This window comes from Lepus europaeus, chromosome 17 (assembly GCF_033115175.1).
Source record: "Lepus europaeus isolate LE1 chromosome 17, mLepTim1.pri, whole genome shotgun sequence".
NCBI lineage: Eukaryota > Metazoa > Chordata > Mammalia > Lagomorpha > Leporidae > Lepus > Lepus europaeus.
Genome location: NC_084843.1, coordinates 57,175,104 through 57,193,320, shown reverse-complemented (window position 1 = coordinate 57,193,320; position 18,217 = coordinate 57,175,104). Strand labels below are relative to the sequence as shown.

General features: G+C 36.3%; 1 protein-coding gene and 1 pseudogene across 1 annotated transcript in view; both read left to right on the top strand.

Moving 5' to 3' along the window:
- The window catches only part of CTNNA3 (catenin alpha 3), a 1,620,267-nt gene that overhangs the window by 216,965 nt on the left and 1,385,085 nt on the right, over positions 1-18,217 (top strand). The gene's annotated exons all lie outside the window — the stretch shown is intronic.
- LOC133776456 (U2 spliceosomal RNA) lies at positions 10,848-10,993 on the top strand (annotated as a pseudogene).

Sequence of the window (18,217 nt, the reverse complement as noted above, 5' to 3'; positions counted from 1 at the left end):
CTTTCTATTTTTAGTAAAAAAAAATAAAGAGAAGTTTTGATATTTTCTTTTCACATCACAGTGGTTATGTCCTACTTAGGCAAATATTGACAAATTGGTGTCTTTGTTTTTTATAGTTAACAAGAAAACAGGAATAGTTTTTTGGTAATGGGTTTGCCTGTGGCATTCAGTTTCATGAAAATCTTCTGTAAATCAAAGCCACAATGGGTAAGGAAAATGTTCCTATCATCATCAGAATCATTGGACATATAGATTTGGACAGGCTCACCACTACTTGTCATCTGGTCTACAAATCTAGTGGCATCCAAAGGATTCCAAAGGAATCACTGAAACAAATTTTATAAGGAGATTGTTGAGATGGGTAAGGACTCCTTCAAGTATGCCTGGGCTTTGGATAAACTGGAAGCTGAACTTAAGACTGGTATTACCATTGATGTCTCCCCATGGAAATTTGAGACATTTCAGCATTTGTTACTATCATTGATGCCCCAGGGTATAGAGACTTTATCAAAAACATGACTATAGTCACGTCTTAGGCTGACTGTACTACCCTGTTTGTTGTTGATTCTGTTGGTGAGTTTGAAGTTGGTGTTTCTAAGAATGGGCAGACCCATGAGCAGGTCATTATGGCTTATACACTTGGTTGAAATAACTAATTGTTGGTGTTAAGAAAATGAATTCCCTTGGGTCACCCTGCAGCCAGAAGAGGTACTGGGAAATCAGAAGTTATATGAAGAAAATTGGCCACAACTTAAAAAAAAACATTTATTTAATAAATGTAAATTTTGAAAGTAAAGCTTTTGGATTATAGTGTTTTTTTCCCCCATACCAACCTCCTACCCACAAACCATCCCATCTCCTACTCCCTCTCCCATCCCATTCTTCATTAAGATTCATTTTTAATTATCTTTATATACAGAAGATCAATTTAGTATATACTAAGTAAAGATTTCAACAGATTGCACCCACACAGACACACAAAGTATAGAGTACTGTTTGAAGACTAGTTTTACCATTAATTCGCGTAGTACAACACTTCAAGGACAGAGATCCTACACGAGGAGTAAGTGCACAGTGACTGTTGTTGTTGATTTAACAATTGACACTCTTATTTATGATGTCAGTAATCACCAAGGCTCTTGTCATGAGCTGCCAAGGCTATGGAAGCCTCTTGAGTTCACAAACTCTGACCTTATTTAGACAAGGCCATAATCAAAGTGAAAGTTCTCTCCTCCCTTCAGAGAAAGGTACCTTCCTCTTTGATGACCCGTTCTTTTCCATTGGGATCTCACTCACAGAGATCTTTCATTTAGGTCATATTTTTTGCAACAGTGTCTTGGCTTTCCATGCCTGAGAAACTCTCATGGGCTTTTTAGCCAGATCCAAATGCCTTAAGGGATGATTCTGAGGCCAGAGTGCTATTTAGGGCATTAGCCATTCTATGAGTCTGCTGTGTATCCTGCTTCCCATGTTGGATCATTCTCCCCTTTTTAATTCTATCAGTTATTATTAGCAGACACTGGCCTTGTTTATGTGATCCCTTTGACACTTAATCCTATCTTTATGATCAATTATGAACTTAAACTGATCACTTTAGTAAGATGGCATTGGTAGACACTAACTTAATGGGATTTGGAATCCAATGGCATGTTTCTAGCTCTACCATTAGGGGTAAGTCTGAGTGAGCATATGACAAACTGTACATTTCCTTCCCCTCTTATTCCCACTCTTATTTTTAGTAGGGATCACTTTTCAGTTAAATTTAAACACCTAAGAATAGTTGTGTTTTAATTAACGAGTTCAACCAATGATATTAAGTAGAACTAGAAAACACTAAAAAGAATAAAATAGTAAGCTGTTCCTCGACAGACAGGACAAGGCCTGATCAAGTCATTGTTTCTCATAGTGTCAGTTTCACTTCTACAGGTTTCCTTTTAGGTGCTCAGTTGTCAAGATCAGGGAGAACATATAAGATTTCTCCCTTTGGGATTGGCTTATTTCACTCAGCTTGATGTTTTCCAGATTCCTCCATTTTGTTGCAAATGACCAGATTTCATTTTTTTTTTTTACCATTGTATAGTATTTTATAGAGTACATATCCCATAATTTCTTTATCCAGTCTTCTGTTGATGGGCATTTAGGTTGATTCCATGTCTTAGATATTGTGAGTTGAGCTGCAATAAACATTGAGGTGCAGATAGCTCTTTTATTTGCCAATTTAATTTCCTTTGGGTAAATTCTGAGGAGTGGGATGGCTGGGTCGTGTGGTAGGGCTATATTCAGGTTTCTGAGGAATCTCCAAACTGTCTTCAATAGTGGCTTTACCGGTTTTCATTTCCACCAACAGTGGATTAGTGTGCCTTTTCCCCCATATCCTTGCCAGCATCTGTTGTTAGTTGATTTCTGTATATAAGTCATTCTAACTTGGGTGAGATGAAACCTCATTGTGGTTTTGATTTGCATTTTCTGACATCTAGTGATTCTGAACATTTTTTTTTATGTGTTTGTTGGCTTTCCTCTTTTGAGTTTGGATTTCCTCTTTTGAAAAATGTCTATTTAGCTCCTTGGCCCATCCCATAATTGGGTTGTTTGTTTTGTTGTTGTGGACTGTAGATTCTGATTATTAATCCTTTATCGGTTGCATAGTTTGCAAATATTTTTTCCCATTCTGTTTGTTGCCTCTTCACTTTCCTGACTGTTTCTTTGGCAGTACAGAAACTTCTCAGTTTGATGTAATCCCAGTTGTTAATTCTGGCTTACACTGCCTGTGCCTCTGGGGTCTTTTCCAAGAAGTCTTTGCCTGTGCCAATATCTTGCAGGGTTTCTCCGATGTTCTCTAATAATTTGATGGTGTTGGGTTGTAGATTTAGATCTTTTATCCATGTTGAGTGGATTTTTGTGGAAGGTGTAAGGTGGGGGTCTTGCTTCATAATTCTGTATGTGGAAATCTAGTTTTCCTAGCACTATTTGTTGAATAGACTGTCCTTGCTCCAGGAATTGGTTTTAGATCCTTGATCTAATATAAGTTGGCTATAGATGTTTGGATTGATTTCTGGCATTTCTATTCTGTTCCATTGATCTATCCATCTGTTTCTATACCAGTACCATGCTGTTTTGATTATAACTGCCCTGTAGTATGTCTTGAAATCTGGTATTGTGATGCCTCTGGCTTTGCTTTTGTTGTACAAGGTTGCTTTAGCTTTCAAGGTCTCCTGTGCCTTCTTTTATATTTCAGCATCATTTTTTCCAGATCTGAGAAGAATGTCTTTGGTATTTTGATTGGTATCGCATTGAATCTATAAATTTCCTTTGGGAGAATGGACATTTTGATGATATTGATTCTTCCAATCCATGAGCATGGAAGATTTTTCCATTTTTTAGTATCCTCTTCTGTTTCTTTCTTTAAGGTGTTGGAATTCTCATTGTAGAGATCTTTGACATCCTTAGTTAAGTTTATTCCAAGGTATTTGATTTTTTTGGTAGTTATTGAGAATGGGATTGATCTTAGCAGTTCTTTCTCAGCCATGGCATTGTCTGTGTATACAAAGGCTGTTGATTTTTGTGCATTGATTTTATATCCTGCTACTTTGTATTGACTACAACCTTGACACAGTAGCATTTGTGCCTATTTTTGGTTGGAACAGTGACAACATACTAAAACCAAATGTGGATATACCTTGGTTCCAGGGATGGAAAATTACACCTAAAGGTGGCAATACTAGTGGAACCACATTGCTAGTAGTCCTGGGTTACATCTTATCACCAGCTCATCCAGTTTACAAACCCTTGCCTCTGTCCTGGCGCCAAGTGTAGACTGGTGTTCTCAAATCTGGTATTGTGGTCAGCTTTGCTCTAGTTAGTGTTGAAATTAAAATAAAGTCTGTTGAAATGCACCATAGAGCTTTGAGCGAAGCTCTCCCTGGTGACAATGTGAGCTTCACTGTCAAGAGCATGTCTATCAGAGATGTTCATCATGGCAACATTGCTGTGATAGTGAAAATGATCCACTTATAGAAGCAGCTGGTTTCACAGTTCAGATGATTATCCTGAACTATCCAGGCCACATCAGTACATGCTTGTGCCCCTGTATTGGATTGTTACATAGCTCACCTTGCTTGTGAGTTTGCTGAGCTGAGGGAACGATTGATAGATGTTCTGATAAGAAGCTGTAAGATGGCCCCTAGATTCTTGATTGATATAGTTGATCATTGGTAGGGTTGATGGCATCCCATGTGAGTTGAGAGCTTCTATGATTGTCCTCTGGATTGTCTTGCTGTTTGTGATATGAGACAGACAGTTGTCTTGGGTGTACTTGGATACAAATATATATCCTTGATGTATTTTTATAAGTAATATCATTGGAGATTATTAATTAGATTGTAGAATAAATCTATTGTTTATTTCTGAATGGGTCTTTTGACTTCCTATCACATTGAACACCTTAAAGCCTGCAGCAATGAGATTCTTTAGTAACTTCTCTCTTTGCAGTATTTTTATTCTCCTCTTTAAAAAATAAAAAAGCAAATGAATAATTCAGCCTCCAAACATACAAATGGGTAATTCAGCCTAGATATTTGCAGCATTTATCCTTGCAAGTTTGAATGTGTTTACCATTTTAATTCCTAGGTGCTCAGAAAAAGGATGCTAGAAAATAAACTGGGCAACAAATTTTCCTCAATCTAAGTTCTGTAGCAACATTCTAGGATTATTTTGGAGAATATTAGGTGATGTACAAACAGTTGGTCCATTCATCTCTCTGGCCCATTGATGGATCCAGCTGGGTTAATGTCTTTTTTTTTTTCTCCTTGGGTTTATATTGACCATTTATTAACTCTTAAACAAGTATACAGTGCTCAGAAATCAAAAGTTTTATAGTGTTCCTAGTAATGAGAAATGTGTATTTTAGAAAGACTAAACTTCTGTTGTTAATGTAGCAAGTTAGGAGAAGAGTCAAGATTGGGGTTGTCTACTAGTTGAGTACTGGAAAAGCAAAGGTTCCTTAATTTACCATCTAAGTTGAAATTCAGGTTTTTCATTTTAGACTTATTATAGTAACCTCATTGTTCCAATGAGAATACCTTATGCTGCTTTCCAATCTTTGGCAGTGGTTATAATACTTGTGAGAATTATTTATTTGACTCATTAATTCAAATATTCATTATTTACTTAACATACATTTGTTGAGTTTCATGCACTATCCTTGATGCTAAAAATATTTTAAAAATCATGGTACCTAACCTCAAGCAATATAAAGGTTATCTCATTGTTTAGATCAATTTATATTTGATACATGTTAATGGCCTTTAATCACTAGATGTATATATCATGTTTACTCAACTCCTTGGAACAACTCTCAGTTGTTGTTGATGATGATTTGCTTGTTAAAGGAAACATTATAAGTAAATACCAAATTTAGCTATTGATTTACTAGCATTCTCTCAGAACATATTACTTGTGTAACAGAATGAGTTCAATGATACTTTTTAAAAAATATTTATTTATTTGAAAGTCAGAATTACACACAGAGAAAAGGAGAGGCAGAGAGAGAGAGAGAGAGAGAGAGAGAGAGAGAGAGAGAGACATCTTCCATTCACTGGTTCATTCCATAACTGGCTGCAAAAGCTGGAGCTGCACCCATCTGAAGCCAGGAGCTAGGAGCTTCCTCCAGTCTCCCACATGGGCACAGGGGCCCAAGGACTTGGGCCATCCTCCACTGCTTTCCCAGGCCATAATAGAGAAGTGGATTGGAAGTGGAGCAGCCAGGACTCGAGCAGGTGACCATATGGGATACTGGCACTGCAGGCGGCAACTTTACCTGCTATGCTACAGCACTGGCCCCCACTGATACATTTTTGAGTTGTATGTTTTTATTAATTAAATTTTTATTAACAATAATTATACAAGTTTATAGGGTGTAAATGACCTTTGTTATTTTCTTTGTTCTAGAAGCATTTATATTCTAAATTTATTTTAAGATTGAACAATTTTTAACACTTTGCCATATTCACTTCATGTATAGATATTATATATACCTACTCATATACTATTTTTTCTTGAAAATAAGGTTATTAATATCATATGGAAATCATGACAATGATCATAAAGTTAGGAAGGGTGCAATTTCATGTAAAATTTAATGAAGACAATATTTATAACTATCTGTATATCAAGTAATGCGACATCCACACCATTTTATACTCTTTATATATTAACTTCAATATATAAGTGAAAACTTAGCATCATAATGATTTCCAGTTCCATTCATTTTTTCATTTTGTTGCAAATATCAGGATTTCATTCTTCTTTATGGCAAGGTAATACTCCCTCATGTATACATACCACATTTTTGTTATCTAGCCATCAATCGATGAACAATTAAGTTGACTACATATCTTTACTGTTGTAAATTGAATTGCTAAAAAAATGGTAGTACATGTATGTCTGTCATATGTAGACTTCACTTCTTTTGTATGTATTCCCAGATAGGGGAGAAATGGGTTATATGAGGAATCTCTATATGATTTCTAAAATGGTGCTACAAATTTGCATCCCTACCAGCAGTATATTTGGGTTCCCCTTTCTCCACAACCTCACCAGCATTTGTTTTTTAAATTTTTTGAAAAAAATTTATATATTTATTTGAGAGGTAGAGTTACAGACAGTGTGAGGGAGAGACAGAGAGAAAGGTCTTTCTTCCGTTGGTTGACTCCCCAAATGGCCGCAATGGCCGGAGCTGCGTTGATCCGAAGCCAGGAGCCTGGTGCTTTCTCCCAGTCTCCCACATGAGTGCGGGTGCCCAAGAATTCGGGCCATCCTCTGCTGCTTTCCCAGGCCACAGCAGAGAGCTGGATTGGAAGAGAAGCAGCCAGGACTAGGACCAGTGCCCATTTGGGATGTTGGTGCCGCAGGCAGAGATTAACCTACTGTGCCAGGACACTGGCCCCATTAAAAAAAAATTTTTTTTAAAGATTTTATTTATTTACTTGAGAGGTAGAGAGTTACAGACAGTGAGAGGGAGAGACAGAGAGGAAGGAGCATTTGTTATTTATTGAGTTTTGACTATCCATTCTAACTGGAGTTCGGTGATAACTCACTGTAGTTTTTATTTTTAATTTCCCTGATGGACAGTGATCCTAAACATTTTTTGTGCATCTGTTGGCCATTTGTATTTCTTCCTTTGAAAAACATGTATTCATATCCTTTGCCAATTTCTTTCATTTTAAAATTTTTAATTAGTTTTTAACAGATTCAATGTAGTTTGTATATACAATGGAAGAATATAATGGTTTTCCCTTCCTCCTACCCTTCTTTAATGTATTCTGAATTTACATTACAATAAAAAGGCTTAATGTTTCACCAAAAAGAAGTTTAATGAGTTAAAACCAAAAAGATCCTAGTTGTTGGGAATGTAGGCCCATGGCTATAAACAATAATTGAATGGAAAAATGACCATTTTCACATACACAATAAATTTTAAAGTAATCATGGATGTTAAAACCATAGTAATATAAGATTCTTAACCACTGGTTTGACAAAGATATAAAGCAAAGTTTTACAAAGCTATATTTGCAGCGATGCCGGAGACCAGCTCCAGCCAGTCCAGGGGCCCCAAGGTGTGAGAGGTGCCGGTGCTTGAAGAAATGAGACACACTCACAGTAAGGCTGATGGCATGGCTCTGGCTCTCGAGCACCAGACTTTATTTTTATATCATAAGTCAAATAATGATTCTTTTTTCTCACAATAACAAGTCTGTTGCCCATTTTTTTTCTAATTACAATTTCTTTGATTTTTAAGGGCATATTCAGAGCATGGGTTGTAATCACAGACAGGTGCGAGATAATGGGCTGCCCACACAAGCCAAGAACTGGAGTGCTGTTGAGCTATGCAGAAAATGGCTACACAAGCTAGAATAGTACCTTCCTAATCAAATCTTTACTAGAAGCCCCAAGTTCAAAGCAGGCCCTTTTTTAAATGTATCCCCTCTTTTGCAGTTCTTTCTGTAACTCTAATTTTTTTATTGTACTTATTTAAAGGTTCACTTAGATCTATTCTACAGTTTTGACATCCTAACCATTGTAGTATTTGTAGCATATATTGAATTAAAGCTTTATTAACATTTGTCTTTATTTTAGTGGGAAGTCTATACCAGGGAGCCTGTTGCCTTTTAATTATTTTCCACAAACAGTTCAATGTTGCATAAAGCATTAACCCTTTCTCCTACACTAACATTCTGCTTGATTAAAATTCTACAAAGCAATGGGCATTTTGGGAGTTATGGAACTAAGCGTTCTCCCATAAAATTGGGAATACAGCAATCATTAGCGGGGCCACCAGGAAGCTTCAGCTTTCTTATACAGAGTGTGGTTTCCAACAAACCTAAAAACACCAAGAGGACTGCAGCTGTCCTTCTCACACCTTGCTGAGACAGACCTTCTGCTGTGACCTTGCCAGCCAGCCGAAGTTGCCTTGGCCTCACCACAGCAATACTGATTTATACAGACATTTCTTTCTTTTTTGAATTCTATTTTTTTCTTAAAATTTTTTTAAATGTTAGCTCCCACATATAAGGGAGAGCATGTGGTATTTGTCTTTCTGTGTCTGGCTTATTTCATTCAACATGATGTTCTCCAGTTGCATCCATTTTGATGCAAATGGTAGAATTTCAATCTATTTTAGTAGCTGAATAATATTTTATTGTGTATTTATACACCATGTTTTCCTTATCCATTCATCTAATGATGTGCACCTTGCTTGGTTCCAAAACTTGTCTATTGTCAACAGTGTTTATATAAAAATGGTACATAGTACAGCTATCTCTGATTCATTGTGTCCAAGTCTTTTGGGGATATACCCAGTAGAGGGATTGCTGGATCTTATGACAAGACTAATTCTAGTGTTTTAAGAAATCTCCACACCATTTTCATGGTGGCTGCACTAATTTATGTTCCTACCAATACTGTATAAGTGTTCCCCTTTCTCAACATCCTTATCAGCATTTATTAGTCTATCTTTGGATTTTAGCTATTCTTACAGGGGTGAGGTTTTTATTTGCATTTTTCTGATGGCTAGTGGTATTGAGCATTTTCTCAAATATTTGTTAGTCATTTGTATTTCTTCTTTTGAGAACTGTCAATTAGGTCTTTTGCCCATTTATTGATTGGATTGGTTGTTTTTTGTTGTTGAGTTTTTAAAGTTGCTAATATATTCTGAATACCAATCCTTTTTTGGATAGGAGGCTTGCAAATATTTTTTTCCATTTTGTTGGATGTTTGCATTTCATATTGACTGTTTCCTTTCCTATGCTGAAGCTTCTGAGTTTGATATAGTTGCATAGTTGCATTTGTTTTGTTTTACTTTTGTTGCCTGTGCTTTGGGGGTCTTGTCCGAGAAATCATCTACTACGCTAATGTCTCAGAGTGTTTCCCATACGTTTCTTCTAGCAGCTTCACAGTCTCAGGTCTTAAATTTAGGTCTGGGGTCCATCTTGAGTTGATTTTTGTGAGAGGTATGGATCTAATTTAATTCTTCTACATATGTACACCTAGTATTGCTAGCACCATTTGTTGAAGAGATTATCCTTACTCCACTGTATGGCCTGAGCACTTTTGTAAAAAATCAGCTGACTGTATGTATGTGTATTAATTTCTGGGCTGTCTGTTCTGCTCCATTGATCTATGTGTTTCATGCTGGTACCATGCTGTTTTAATTACTATTGCTTTGTATTATGCTTTGAAGTCAGGTATTGTGGTTTTAATAGCTATATTTATTTATTTATGTTTTGCTCAGGAATTACTTTGTTTTTTTTTGGCCTTTTGTGATTTCATATGAATTTTAGGATTGTTTTTGCTAATTTGGTAAAGAATGTCATTGGTATTTTGATAGGGATTGCATTGAATCTGTTTTAGGTAGTATACACATTTTAATGGTATTGATTCTTCCAAAGGATGAGCAAAGAATATCTTCCCAGTTTTTGTGTCCTTCATGATTTCTTTCATCAATGTTTTAAAATTTATTGTAGAAATCTTTAACTTTTTTGGTTAAATTTATTCCTAAATATTTGATTTTTTTGTGGCTATAATGAATGGGATTTATTGATTTCGCTTTCAGTGAGTTGTTCATTAGGTAAAAAATCTACTGTTTTTGTAATCTGCAACTTTACTGAATTGGTCTATCAATTCTAGCAGCCTTCTGGTGGAGTGTTTATGTCTTTCCATGTATAATATCATGCCATCTGCAAACATGGCTGATTTGACTTCCTCTTTGCCAATTTCGATGCCGTTTATTTCTTTCTCCTCCCTAACAAATCTTGCTAAAGTTTCCAGTACAATATTGAATAAAACTAGTGAATGTGGACATCCTTGTCTTCTTCCAGAAATGCTTTCATGTTTCCCTCTTTCAGTATGATATTGGATTTTGATTTGTCATTAATAACCTTATAATTTTGAGGTATGTTCCTACTATACCTATTTTGTAGAGAATTTTTTTTAATAATGAAGTAGTGTTGAGTCTTATCAATGCTTTCTCTGAATCCTTTGAGATAACCATATGTTTTTTTATTATTCATTCTTTTGATGTGATTTAGGACATTTATTGATTTGTGTTTGTTGAACCATGCTTGCATTTCTTAGATAAATCCCACTAGATCATGATGTATGATCTTTTTCATGTGGTTTTGAATTCTGTTTGCTAATATTTTGTTTGGAATCTTTGCATCTATGTTCATTAAGAACATAGGTCTGTAGTTTTCGTGTTCTGTCTTTTTCAGCTTTGTTATCAAAGTGTTGCTGCAGAGAGTTTAACAGAATTCCATCCTGTTCAATATTTTGAAATAGTTTTAAAGTGGTTTTTTGCTTCTCAGCCTTTTGGCTAAGATCAAGTGTAGTATCTGTTCTTATCAGTTTAAAGTGGTTGGAGTTAGTTCATCTTTGAATGTTTTATAGAATTCAGTAGTAAAACCATCAAGTCCTGCACTTTTCCTTGATGGGAAAGTTTCAGTACTGTCTTAATGTCATTGCTAGTTATGGATCTATTTAGGTTGTCTGTCTCTTCTTAATTTAATCTTTGTAGATTATATGAATCGAGGAATTCATCCATTTCTTCGAGGTTTTCCAGTTCATTAGCATATTTTTTCTATAATAGTTTCTTATGACCCTTTGTATTTCAGTCGTGCCAGTTGTAATGTTTCTATGTTCATCTCTAATATTATTTACTGGATATTATTCTCTTTTTTTCTTTGTTAGTCTGGCTAGTGGTTTACCTATTTTGTTTATCATTTCAAAAAACCAACTTTTTCTATCTTTTGTATGTTTTTATTTTCAATTTCATTTATTTCTGCTCTGATCATTATTTCTTGCCTCCTGCTGATTGGTTTTGGTTGGTTGGTTCTTGCTTTTCTAATTCTAAATATGCATCATTAGTTCTTTAATTGGATACATTTTTCCCTTTTGAATGTAAACACTTAATGCTATAAATTTCCCTCTTAATACTGTTTTTTCTGTATCCCACAGGTTTTGATACTCTGTTTTCATTTTCATTTGTTTCAAGAAATTTTATTTCTTTTTTATTATTTCAGTGACTCATTGATCATTCAGTATCATGTTGTTTAATTTCTAAGTATTTATGATTGTTCTATTGTTCTTGTTGTTGATTTCTAGTTTTGTTTCTTTATGGTTTGTGAAAATACATGGTATTATTGAAATTGTTTTAAATTTACTCAGACTTAGTGTATGGCTTAACATATGGTCTATCCTAGAAAATGTTCCATTTGTGGATGAGAAGAATGTATATTCTGTAATTGTTGGGTGAAATGTGGTATAGATGTTGTTAGGTCGATTTGCTTGATAGTTTCAACTCCAATATATCTCTCTGGGTTTTGTGTCTAGGAAGCTTGTCCATTGATGAGTGTGGGGTGTTGAAGTTATCCATTATAAGTGTACTGGAATCTATATGTCCCTTTAGGTCTTACAGTATTTGCTGTATATATCTGGGTGGTCCTATGTTGGGTGCATATATATTTATGATTGTTATGTCTTCTTGCTGAATTGAACTTTTAATATAAAATCCTTTATCTCTTTTTACAGTTTTTGATTTAAGTCTGTCTCATGTGATATCTGTGTACCTAGTCCTGATCATTTTCGGTTGTTTGCCTGATACATCTTTTTCCAGACCTTCAATTTCAGTCTATAAGTATCTTTGTTTGTTAAATGAGTTTCTTGTAAAAAGGATATAGTGGGGTCTTGTTTTTTTTTTTTTTCAATCCATTTAGTCAACCTGAGTCTTGTCTTTTTCTTTTCTTTTCTCTTTTAAAGACCTAAATCTTTTGACTGGAGAATTTAATCCATTTACATTCAAGGCTAGTATTACAGATAAGAACTAACACCTATCATTTTGTTGATTGGATACTGATTATACCTGCTTGGCAGCAAATTGATTGTCATGTAGTTTCATGATGTTCACTTCTAATACTGGACTCCCTTCAGAATTTCTTATAAAGCTGATCTTGTGTGGTGAATTCTAATTTTTGCTTATCTGGAAAATACCTATTTCTCCTTCACTTTTAAAGAATTGCTTCACTGGATATAATATTCTTTGTTGGAAGTTTTTTTTTTTTCTTTTAAGACCTTGAATATATCATTCCATTCTCTTCTTGCCTGTTGAGTTTTCACCAAGAAGTCCGATGTTAATCTAATTGGTTTTCCTTCATATGTAACTTGATGCTTGATGTTTTTCTCTTACTGTCTTTAGGATTCTCTCCTTGTCTTTCACTTTTGACAATTGTATTAAAATATGCCTTGTAGAAGACATTTTTTGGTTGAGTTTGCAGGGAGTCCTATGAGCTTCCTGTATCCATGTGCCTTTCAAGACTTGGGAAATTTTCAGTTGTTATTTCATTTAGCAGATTCTCAATGCCCTTTTCCTTTTCTTATTCTTAAAGAATACCTATAATATGAATATTTGGTCATTTAATGATATCTCATATTTTACATAGACTTTCTTTATTCTTTTCAATGTTCTCCTCTGTTTTTGTCTGATTGGATTATTTCAGAAGTCTTGTCCTCAAGGTCAGAAATTCCTCCACTTGGTCTATTCTGCTCAACTGTACTTTTTATTTCACTGATTTAAGATTTCGTCTTCAAAAGTTCTATTTGATCTTCTAAATGATTTCTATCTCTATGGTAATCTTTTCATTAAAGTCATTTATTGATTTCCCCATTTCTTTAATCTGTATATATGTATTCTCTTGCATCACATTGAATTTCCTTACTATTATTATTTTGAATTTTGTATGACATTTAATAGATTTCATTTAGATCAGGATCTAATTCTGGAGAGTTGTTGTGTTCTATTGGGGGTGTCATGCCATCTTGCTTCTTCACGTCTCCTGTGTCTCTATGTTGGCGACTGTGCATCTGGTATAATCATCCCTTCTTTATGGAGTGGGTTTTATTGGAAAAGAGTTTATGGTTTAGCTGGAATGTTCTTTATCACTTGGCTTATTACTTTGGCTTTGGTTCTAGGTGAACCCAGGTGTGTAGTTTCTAAGTGATTTCTTTGTCTTAATCAATGTCAGTTGTGTCTGTAAGTGACACAGTGGTCTGGTTTGCTGCACTTCATAGTCATAGAAATGTGGATTTGAGATGGATATGGGCTTCCTAGAATTTGTGTCGTTGGTCCTTACAGAGAGTTCATTGTCAGTCTCCCTGTGGATTCTGATAGCCAGAGCCTTGTTCTTGATGCTGAGGGAGACAAAGGTAGCTGTCCCCTTGTCCCACTGGCAAGCCCGAGTGATTCTGGGGCTTGTGGCACTAATTGCTGTGGCTTTGGGACTGTGTGATACAAGAGGACCCTTCCTCAGGTTCTTCTCAGAATCCAAATGATGTTATGGGTTATAACACCAACAGCCTTAGTCTTGGATCTAGGGGATGTGAATTGAACTCTGCTCCAATCCTACAGGGTGACTACAAGGTATACAGGAGACTTACTTTGGCAGATATGGACCCAGAGGGATGAACTGCAGATAGGTTCTTCCTTAGGTTCACTGGGCAGATTCCAGTAGGATTGAGAAATTTAGAACTAATTACAGTACTGGTTGTTGCAGGTTACAGTGGGATCATTACCCACATCTCTCCAAATGGTAGTGGACTTTTTTAAAAAAAGATTTATTTATTTATTTATTTGAAAAAGTTACCCAGAGAGAAAGGAGAGGCAGAGAGAGAGAGAGGGAGAGAGAGAGAGAGAGGTCTTCCATCCACTGGTTCACTTCCTAATTTGCTGCAATAGCCAGAGCTGTGCCGATCTGAAGCCAGGAGCCTGGAACTTCTTCCAGGTCTCCCATGTGGGTGCAAGGGCCCAAGCGCTTGGGCCATCTTCTTCTGCTTTCCCAGGCCACAGCAGAGAGCTGGATCGGAAGTGGAGCAGTCAGGACTCAACTGGCATCCATGTGAGATGCTAGCACTGCAGGCTGTGGCTTTACCCACTATGCCATAGCATCAGCCCCAAGGGAGTGGACTATTTTATGGGTTGCTTCTAGTGATATTCCCCAGAAGCTAAGGGGACCCCACCTGGCTCACATAGAATGTATGGACATAGCTCTGGGGCCATTGCCCCCAAATTACCGCAGTTGCAGGAGCAGGGAATGTGTGCTTTGTCCCACAAGTTACCCTGATTCTGACTTTGACTCTCATTCTGGTAGGAGCATGACAGAGGCTTGCTGAACGACTTTTTCCACTGCCAAGTCCATTGCTCTGCAGGAGCTGGGGAGGCAAGCGAAGCAATGTGGCTTCCCTTCTTCATGCCTAGCAGTTGCCAAGACACCAAGGCTGCTCTGCAGGCTGAAGTAAAATTCAGTGGGAGTTTGTAGAATTCTCTGTCAGCTGAAACTGTGAGTGTAGAGTGTATGACAATTTCTTCCTACCTTGACTGGTAAAATGCTGACTCACAGCTGGCAGCTAACACTGTCTATGTCTTCTCTCTTGTCCCATGTAGTCTTCATTGTTTCGTCACTTCTCCATCAAAAGTTTCCATCAATCAGACCTGTGGAAATGTGGTCCTTCCATGATTCTTCTCATATCCCAGAGCACCTGAAGTCAACATGGCTATACTGTATTCAGCCATCCTGGATCTCTCAGTGATATTTTTTAAACACAATAATAAATTGGTAAATGTTGCACTGAATTATAGTTTAGGGAGATTTCTCAGAAACTGTAATCCAGTGGTTATCAAAGACTGCACAATCAGATGTGTTGAAGATTTCTTTTTTTTAATAGTCTGTGCCTCCCCAAAAAAATAGATTTTCAGAGTGAGGTCTAAATTTAAAATTTTACATTTTCTCAAGCCTGCTGCTTGAGAATTGCTCTTGTACAGTGCCTGATCTCATGAACGACATGCAAAGTATCAGTTCCATTATCTGAATTTTACAGGTAAGAATGCTGACATTCAGACAATGAAGTAAGTTGTCTAAAGCCATAGAGCTAGTAGCTGTCAGTGGCAGGATCAGAATCCACACCTTTTAGCTATAAAGCCTTTACCATTTCTAAAGTATGTTGCTCCTCAAATATATTACATTTGTGTCCTCCCCTTCCAATTTTATTTCTATTTTCTGATGATTTCTTTCCTGCTGATTGGCCATGGTATATGTACCTGGAATTAATATCAGTAATGATTAGACTGGAAGGGATAGAGGAAAGAAGGTACCACTGGGCTCTTTCCTGTTACAGTTGATAGTTTCAAGAAAGGCCTGGAAGACATAGGAGATAATAGGATAGTAGGATTTCTATTATTTCATAATGCTTACTTTTACTTGTTTAATCTGCAGTGATAATATTGGGGCAATAATCAGCTTTAGTAAAAATAATGAATTGGACCTATATGTTAGCTATGGCCACAGCTAATACACAGAGGAAATGGGACACTTATATCTTTCAGTTTCAACTTTGAATAGGATGCTTAGGTTGCAGAAATGTGGCATGATCTATCAGAAGACCTTTATTTTTTCTGTTTTTACATAAAGATATCTAGATTTCAGTGAGAAGGGAGATACTCACACTGCTTTGAACTTTTTCACTTGTAAGAAAGGGAGATTTTAGAGTATTATTTTTCCAGTGGGAATTTTATCACCTAGATAATTATCCCAAGCCAAAGAGTAAATTTATCAGTCAAGGTATCCCTTGCTCACTGTTTACAAAACTCTAATGGAAAGTTGTGGTGAAAAAATATCAAAGGAATTGCCTCTTCAAACCTTGTTACGGTAGCATTTTAATCATCACTGGAGGCAAATCCAACAATTTTGGGTATCATAGGATCTGGTTGATATACTTTTTGTTACATACTCAAAAATAGTCACTTTTTTCCTGATCATTCCTGTACCCTGATCACACTTCTGTCATTATACTTAAATTATAGTGTTGACATATATTTGTCTATCTCTCTTCCCTGCTTGTCTGTGCATTTCTACAGGAAAATACTGTGTTTCAGCTGTTTACCTAGTTCCAAGCATAGTGGTTGGCATATATTAAATGCTTAATATATGTTTGGTGAAATAAATTTCATTTATGTTTTGATAATCTTTTTTAGGAAGTGGAATTTTGAGCCTGACTTCTGGTTGATATCAAATTATTCACTCTAGGAACTGTGTGTCAGAGTGTTTCAGAGAGTGCATTAAAATCTCAGCAGTTATCTTTCTTTCTTTTTTTTTTTTTTTTGACAGGCAGAGTGGATAGTGAGAGAGAGACAGAGACAGAGAGAAAGGTCTTCCTTTTTGCCGTTGGTTCACCCTCCAATGGCCGCTGCGGCCGGCACATTGCGCTGATCTGAAGCCAGGAGCCAGGTGCTTCTCCTGGTCTCCCATGCTGGTGCAGGGCCCAAGCACTTGGGCCATCCTCCACTGCCTTCCCGGTCCATAGCAGAGAGCTGGCCTGGAAGAGGGGCAACCAGGATAGAATCCGGCGCCCCAACCGGGACTAGATCCCGGTGTGCCAGAGCCGCAAGGTGGAGGATTAGCCTGTTAAGCCACGGCGCCGGCCTCAGCAGTTATCTTTCTAAGCTACATCTTTTCCTCTTGTTAGAAGACAGTATTTATCATAGTGAACAGCCCATTTGGGGCAGTTCATCAGATTTTAGTATCAAATTTAACATAATAGGAAGTCACAAATCCCTTTGGCTAGAAAGTGCAAAGTCTGACACTTCTTCTAGAAAGGCAACTTTGTATTAATTTACTCTTCTTTATTCATGGAAAGATAAAAAAAACTCTATAAACATTTTATCATTACTCAGAGGTAATAAACAACATCCTGGTTAACCACTTATGCTTTTAATAAACATCTTTTATGCTTTGTGTATAATTTCTTAAAAACTATAGCCTGGCTTGGGTTTTAAATACTTAGTTACACTATCTTGCTGGTAGATGGTATTCTTTGAAATTATGTTTCAGTGGTTTATAAGGTTTAGAAAACGTGAAGCTTTTGCCTTATGCTTAGTTGTAGAAAATATGTTCTTTTTTATTTCAAAATATATCTTAAATTTGCATACAGTAAAATTCACGTTTTGGGGTATACAGTTTTATGAATTTTGGCAAATGGGTAAAATCATATCATCATTACCACAGTTAAGATACAGAATCGTTCCAACCTACCTCCCTGGACATTCCCTTATACTAGCCCTTTGAAGTCAAATCTCTGCATCTTTAACGCTAACTACTGATCTGTTTTGTCTTTTCTAGAGTGTTATATATGTGAATTGAATTATGTAGTGCCCACCCTTTTTAGTTTGGCTTCTTTCATTTAGCAAAAAGCATTTGAAATTCACCACTTTATTACATATATCAATAGTTTGTTCTTTATTGCTGAGTATTGTCTCACACAAGGGATATGCCGCTGTTTTCATGCAATCTCCATTTCAGGGAAATGCAGCTGATTTACAGCTCTTGGCTATGATGAATAAAGCCAATATAAATAGCCACATACACATTTTTTCTTTGTTTTGGTTTCAGTTGTGTAAATACATAGGAGTAGGATTTCTGTATGTTGTATGCTAAGTGTTTATTTAACTTTATAAGAAACTGGCAACTGTTTTCTGTAGTGTCTGTAGCATTTTACATCCTCCTCAGCAACCTATGAGAGTTGTAGTTGCTCTGCATCCTCACCAGCGTTTGGTATTTTCTGTTTTGTTTTAGTTTTTCTTTTTTTCAGTATGTGGTGGTGTAAAGATGATTCTCTGTCG